The 7,708-nt window shown below is 43.6% G+C and overlaps 1 non-coding gene across 1 annotated transcript; it reads left to right on the top strand.

Moving 5' to 3' along the window:
• Positions 1-337: 337 nt before the first annotated feature.
• LOC139180478 (small nucleolar RNA SNORD65) lies at positions 338-411 on the top strand. Its single transcript, XR_011564746.1, has one exon. It is a non-coding gene; the product is annotated as a small nucleolar RNA SNORD65 (small nucleolar RNA).
• The last annotated feature ends 7,297 nt before the right edge of the window (positions 412-7,708 follow it).

Below are 7,708 nucleotides of genomic sequence, written 5' to 3'. Positions count from 1 at the left end.
GTGACAAGCGGGGGCTACTCTTCATTTTGGTGCACAGGCTTCTCGTTGCAGTGGCTCCTCTTGTTGCAGAGCCTGGGCTCTAGGGTGCACAGGCTTCGGTAGTTGTGGTGCACGCACTTAGCTGCTCCACAGCATATGAGATCTTCCCAGACCAGGGATCAAACCAGTGACCGTGCATTGGCAGGCAGATTCTTTACCACCGAGCCACAAGGGAAGCCCCAGTAAGTGTGTTCTTGAAACTTCTCTGGAAAATACTGTCAACTATACATGTCTCTATAAAGCTGTTCCTAGGGAAGAAAGGCTCACACATTTAGCCAATCTGATATTTGAATCCATCCAATGATGAAATCACCCTCAAAAAGCTGGAATTACCGGCATATTGTGTAGTGATGAACCTATGAGTTTCTGAAGAAAAGAAAAAAAAAAAGGGATGAAATTTGAATCTAAGAATCGATTGAGGATTCTTTCTCCAATTAGATGGGTGTGTTTGAGGGGCAAATCGTTTTGTTTCCTAGTTCCTGTGTTTGCAAACAAAAGGGAAACCAGTTGAGTGGCTATCAGACTCTCAGAGTTTGCAAATGATCAGTAAAAGCTTAAGAAATAACAAGATGGTCAGATATATAATATAACTAACATTTTAAGGAAATTTAGCTTTTAAAAAACTTTCACCAACTTCCATCACTAGTATTTCACACACAAAAAAAGCCTTTTTAACCTCAAAAAAGTAAATAGACACGACACCTTTCTTTCATGCACCCTGCATCCTGAATTATGGATATGATGGCTGGAGCTCTAGAAGCCATTTTGGACCTCAAAGCAAGAGCCACAGCCTAGGGGTGGTAAAGAAGAGATGAGGGATTAGTCTGGCTCCTTGACAATTTTGTGGAAATGTCATATCACACCTGAGTTGCCTTCTTTTGAATTTCTTTATGTGATAGAAAAAAAGTATCTTGTTTATGCTACTTACTTTACTATTTTCTTATAAGAAGTCAAATCTAAATCTATATATTTTTAAATTATTTTTCAGCACTGTGTATCTCATTCTTTTTTAATTTCTGTTTTTAGGGGTTTTATGAATTAAAATGAACTTCCCCAGTGGTTCAGCAGTAAAGAACCCACCTGCCAATGCAGGAGACATGAGATGCAGGTTCCATCCCTGGGTCAGGAAGATCCCCTGGAGGAGGGCATGGCATCCCACTCCAGTATTCTTGCCTAGAGAATCCCATGGACAGAGGAGCATGAGGACAGAGGACCTATGGTCCATAGGGTTGCAAAAAGTCAGACATGACTAAAGCAACTTAGCATGCACACATAATTTAAAATAATGTAGAAAATTGATTTTGAAAGAAATATGAATTCACTGAGGAGATTTTGTTTTTAATGGTAAACAGAGTTTGGAGCCCACCAATATGGAACACAGAGCAGGAGGGGCCACCTGGATTCCAGACTGTTCTTCAGGTGTGTGAGGCTCATCTACCCTGCACATGTAGGGGGAGGGTGGCTAAGAAACTGTTGCATTCATCCTCTTGATGGGATTTGGAGGACTTTTGATACCCGACCCTCACTTCTCAGTAAGCTAGCATCTCTGGCATGAATACGCTAAGGATATGACTCCCAGAAGGAGGAGGCAGACTACAGACCTGGTGGTGATCACTCAGGAATAGTTTCCAGTTTCACCAAGGATTTTTCCTGTTCCTCTACCACTCACTACTTCCTACCCACTAGGGTTTGCTTAGAGATTGACAGTCAACTTTTATTGTTGTTTCGTCAATAAGTCCTGTCCAACTTTTTGCAACCCCATGGACTGCAGCACACCAGACTTCCCTGTCCTTCACTATCTTCCGGAGTTTGCTCAAACTCAGGTCCATTGAATCAGTGGGACTATCTAACCATCTCATCCTCTGTTGTCTCCTTCTCCTTTTGCCTTCAGTCTTTCCCAGCATCAGGATCTTTTCCAATGAGTCAGCTCTGCCAGGAGCCGGCATATTGCATATTGCATATTGAGTGCAGCACTTTCCACAGGATCATCTTTCAGGATCTGGACTAGCTCAACTGGAATTCTATCACTGCCGGGAGCCAGCATGAGGAACTCCGCCCATGACAAAGGTCATGAGGAAGGAGGCTCGGCATATGCAAAGGCAGGATTGAGCCTCAGGGGTCCCCCTGGAAATTCTCGAGCATCTACCCCCAAAACCAGAGTCTGCCTAGTTTCTGCTTTGTGCTTTCACCTACACCTCTGACTTTACGGGGGGCTGCCCCCCACTACCTCTCTCTGAAAAAAGAGTTAGCTTACAGCTCCAGTTAATAATTCCTGGGTGTGACAGTGTTTAACCTACAAACTCCTTTGGAAATCCTCTAGCCTGCCTGAATAGGTTTTTCCGGCCACATGTGATTGTTCAGAGCCTCCCAGCTGTGAGAGGCAGGAGATGTTCTAAACTGTCTAAACACAGATTCCTTTGAGTAGTTAAAAGATTGATTAGAAATTGTATTGGTGAAGGGTTTTTCACTTATTGGGCCAATGTTTGCTGCTAAGTCTCCATACTCCTTACCTACTGTGTCCTTGGCAGTGTATTGATTGATATAATGGGTGTATAGAAATGTAAGTAGTAGCCTCAATGTTTGTAACCTTGGACCCTTGAGTTAATTCTTTTCTTGATTGAGCCCACCTCACCTCTGCCCTATCTATAGGAATGCAGCTTTGTCCAAGGCTTTTTTGGAGGCTGGTGCCTGACTTTGGAATAAATCACCTTTACAGAAAGATAAGTTTCTTAAAATGTTAACAGGCCTCCTGGCCAGAAGATGATGTAATTCACCTGAACTTTTGCATATGATAAGTTTGAAAGCCTGGCTTCAATTAGGACCAGGAACTGCTGTCCTGGCATGACTCCACCCCTTCCCCCATTATTCTCTATGCACAACTTAAGGTATAAAAACTACTTTGGAAAATAAAGTGCGGGCCTTGTTCACCGAAACTTGGTCTCCCCATGTCGCTCTCTCTCTCAAATTCTGGCTGAGTTTCCATCTGGAGCGCAGAACCCACCATGCTTGCTAATTATGCCTGGGCTTCTAAGATCCAACCAGGGAGGCCTCAGTGTCTCCTCTCCTTCGGGAGAACGGAAGGACGCCTGCGGCCTACGTAAGTGGTGCAAACTTCTTGTCTTGAAGTTTTATTGGTCTCCCGCGTAAACCAAGCTACTCAGCCTCTTTTCTCCACTGAATTTCCTCACTGAGCTATCCTTATTCTATTACTCTTTATATCTTTGATAAATATTTAAATAAATAGGTCGCCTATGCCGTCTCTCCTTCGAATACCCTGGATCAGCCGGGGCTGGACCCTGGCACAGCTCTTTTCATCAGGTGGCCAAAATATTGGAGCTTCAGCTGTAGCATCAGTCAACTTTATGGCTAGCCTAGTTTATGTGGAATTGATAAATCTGCAGCTGCCCACCTTCTATGAAAGCAACTAAACATGAATTCTACAGCAAGTAGACATTTTGAAAAATGATCCGTGTAAAGGATTCCTCCCATTCGTGCATGTTTACAGAACTACTCTAATGAAATAATGTATTTGACGTGGGTGATGTGTGATAGGGTCGATCATTGCTAGTTTCCACCTTCACTATGCCCGTTCTGCTCTTACTCATTTCACTACCCAAGCTGAGAAAGAAGATGGTCCAGCAGAAGTTCACATGAAGTGCTATAAGGAGATTTACCATTCTTCAAAGGAAGTCATCCCCCCAAATCAGAATCAGCCTTTGTCATTACCTGACTTTGCAGGAAATGACACGGAATGAGCTAGTGGTGTTGGGAGGACACTTGCTGAATTTCACTGCTGCTTTCAAAAGAGGCTTTTCTACACTCCTGTCACATCTGCCAGGAGCCACCCGAGGATGTTGGGCACCTGCCAAAGCTCTTGCTGAACAATGTTCAGCTCACTGACAGCCCAACTGCTCCTCTGGCCCAGGGCCAAGGCCAAGAGCTCCTCTGGCTGGTCTCCTCTGTGGGCCCTTTAGACAGCAATGCAACACACCACACTCAGACCACAGCCCTTCCCAGGAGACGCTGATGAAAGCACTTTCTCCATCAAGATATCGTCCTATCTCAGGGACTTCCTGCCTTCCTGCTCATAAAAAGCTGAGACTATTCTATGACTTGCTAGAAACTGTGGTTCCATAAGCAATGCCTGTGCACCCAGGAGTGTATACTGATAGCCATGCAGACACTCAATCCAGGGTTTACTATTGCTGCTAACCAGCCAGTTCAGTCACTCAGTCATGTCCAACTCTTTGCCATCCCATGGACTGCAGCACTCCAGGCTTCCCTGTCCATCACCAACTCCAAGAATTTGCTCAAACTCATGTCCATTGAGTCAATGATGCCATCCAACCATCTCACCTTCTGTTGTCCCCTTCTCCTCCTGCCTTCAATCTTGCCCAGCATTAGGGTCTTTCCCAACGAGCCAGTTCTTCGCATCAGGTGGCCAAAGTATTGGAGCTTCAGCATCAGTCCTTCCAGTGAATATTCAGGACTGATCTCCTTTAGGATGGACTAGTTGGATCTCCTTGTAGTCCAAAGGACTCAAGAATCTTCTCCAACACCACAGTTCAAAAGCATCAATTCAGCACTCAGCTTTCTTTCTAGTCCAACTCTCACATCCATAGATGACCACTGGAAAAACCATAGCCTTGACTAGATGGACCTTTGTCAGCAAAGTAATGTCACTGCTTTTTAATATGCTGTCTAGGCCAGCCATAGCTTTTCCTCCAAGGAGCAAGCTTCTTTTAAATCCATGGCTGCAGTCACCATCTGCAGTGATTTTGGAAGCCAAAAATATAAAGTCTCTCACTGTTTCTATTGTTTCCCCATCTGTTTGCCATGAAGTGATGGGACCACATGCCATGATCTTAGTTTTTTGAATGTTGAGTTTTTAAGCCAACTTCTTCACTCTTCTCTTTCACTTTCATCAAGAGGCTCTTTAGTTCTTCTTCACTTTCTTCCATAAGGGTGGTGTCATCTGCATATCTGAGGTTATTGATATTTCTACCAGCAATCTTGATTCCAGCTTGTGCTTCATCCAACCCAGCATTTCACATGATATACTCGACATATAATTTAAATAAGCAGGGTGACAATATACAACTTTGACCTACTCCTTTCCCTATTTGGAACCAGTCTGTTGTTTCATGTCCAGTTCTAACTGTTGCATCTTGACCTGCATATAGATTTCTCAGGAGGCAGGTCAGGTGGTCTGGAATTCCCATCTCTTGAAGAATTTTCCAGTTTGTTGTGATTCACACAGTCAAAGGCTTTGGTATAGTCAGTAAAGCAGAAGTAGGTGTTTTTCTGGAACTCTCTTGCTTTTTCAATGATCCAGCGGATGTTGGCAATTTGACCTCTGGTTCCTCTGCCTTTTCTAAATCCAGCTTGAACATCTGGAAGTTCATGGTCCATGTACTGCTACAGCCTGGCTTGGAGAATTTTAAGCATCACTTTACTAGCATGTGAGATGAGCACAATTGTGCGATAGTTTGAACATTCTTGTAGCTTCCTTGGTGGCTCAGAGTTTAAAGCATCTGCCTCCAATGCAGGAGACCCAGGTTTGATCCCTGGGTTGAGAAGATCCCCTGGAGAAGGAAATGGTAACCAACTCCAGTATTCTTGCCTGGAGAATCCCATGGACAGAGAAGCCTGGTACGCTACAGTCCGTGGGGTGGCAAAGAGTCAGACATGACTGAGAGACTTCACTTTCACTTTGAATATTCTTTGGCATTGCTTTTCTTTTGGATTGGAATGCAAACTGACCTTTTCCAGTCCTGTGGCCACTGCTGAGTTTTCCAAATTTGCTGGCATATTGAGTGCAGCACTTTCACAGCATCATCTTTTAGGATTTGAAATAGCTCCACTGGAATTCCATCACCTCCACTAGCTTTGTTTATAGTGATGCTTCCTAAGGCCCACTTGACTTCACATTCCAGGATGTCTGGCTCTAAGTGAGTGATCACACCACCGTGGTTATCTGGGTCATGAAGATCTTCTTTGTATAGTTCTTCTGTATATTCCTGCCACCTCTTCTTAATATCTTCTACTTCTGTTAGGTCCATACCATTTCTATCCTTTATTGTGCCCATCTTTGCATGAAATGTTCCCTTGGTATCTCTAATTTTCTTGAAGAGATCTCTAGTCTTTCCCATTTTATTGTTTTCCTCTTTCTTTGCAATTGATCACTTAGGAAGGCTTTCTTATCTCTCCTTGCTACTCTTTGGAACTCTGCATTCAAATGGGTATATCTTTCCCTTTCTCCTTTGCCTTTAGCTTCTCTTCTTTTCTCAGCTATTTGTAAGGCCTCCTCAGACAACCATTTTGCCTTTTTGCATTTCTTTTTCTTGGGGATGGTCTTAATTACTGCCTCCTGTACAATGTCACAAACCTCTGTCATAGTTCTTCAGGCACTCTGTCTATCAGATCTAATCCCTTGAATCTATTTGTTCCTACCACTGTATAGTTGTAAGGGTTTTGATTTATGTCATACCTAAATGGTCTAGTGGTTTTCCCTACTTTCTTCAATTTAAGTCTGAATTTTGCAATAAGGAGTTAATGATCTGAGCCATAGCCAGCTCCTGGTCTTGTTTTTGTTGACTGTGTAGAGCTTCTCCATCTTTGGCTGCAAAGAATGTAATTAATCTGATTTCAATATTGACCAATTGGTAATGTCCATGTGTAGAGTCTTCTCTTGTGGTGTTGGAAGAGGGTGTTTGCTATGACCAATGCATTCTCTTGGCAATACTCTGTTAGCCTTTGCCCTGCTTCATCCTGTACTCCAAGGCCAAATCTCTTGACTTCCAGTCTTACTTTTGCATTCCAGTCCCCTGTATTGAAAAGGACATCTTTTTGGGTTGTTAGTTCTAGAAAGTCTTGTAGGTCTTCATAGAACTGTTCAACATTAGCTTCTTCAGTATTGCTGGTTGGGGCATATACTTGGATTAGTGTGATATTGAATGTGTGTGTAATTAGCACCTCCCTGTGAGGACAAAGAAACCCACAGGCAGCCAGGGGACGGGGGAGGGGATGTGGATGAATAGTCGGAGCACAGGGGAATTCTAGGGCAGTGAAACCACACTGTATGACACTGTCATGGTGGATACATGTCTCTATGTATTTAGCAAAACCCATAAACTGTACAATACAAAGAATGAACCCTAATATAAACTATGGTTTTGGGGGTAATAGGCTCACCAAATTGCAACTACTGCAAGAGATTAATAATAGGTTAGGGACTTCCCTGGTGGTTCAGCGGTTAAGAATCCTCCTTCCAATGCAGGGGATGCTGGTTTGATCCCTGCTGGGGAACTAAGATCCCGCATACCTTGGGGCAACTAAGCTCATGTACCACAACTAGAGAAGCCTCTGGGCCACAACAAAGAGCTGGCATGCTTCGACAAAGAGTCAGAACAGCTTAATTCATTAAGATTAAAATAATAGGGGAAATCGTTTGGGCCGGGTGCAGCCTGGGGAGGAGTACATAAGAACTCTGGAGACTTCCCTGGTGATCAGTGGTTAAGATTTCACCTTCCAACGCAGGGGGTGCAGGTTCGATCCCTGGTCAGGGAGCTAAGATCACAGATCACACACACCTTGTAGCCAAAAAACCAAAACATAAAACAGGAGCAATAGTGTAACCAATATGATAAAGACTTTTTAAATGTTCCAC

This window comes from Bos indicus, chromosome 28 (assembly GCF_029378745.1).
Source record: "Bos indicus isolate NIAB-ARS_2022 breed Sahiwal x Tharparkar chromosome 28, NIAB-ARS_B.indTharparkar_mat_pri_1.0, whole genome shotgun sequence".
Lineage (NCBI taxonomy): Eukaryota > Metazoa > Chordata > Mammalia > Artiodactyla > Bovidae > Bos > Bos indicus.
Note: the sequence above shows the minus strand (reverse complement) of the source record. Positions and strands in the feature narration are given on the sequence as shown.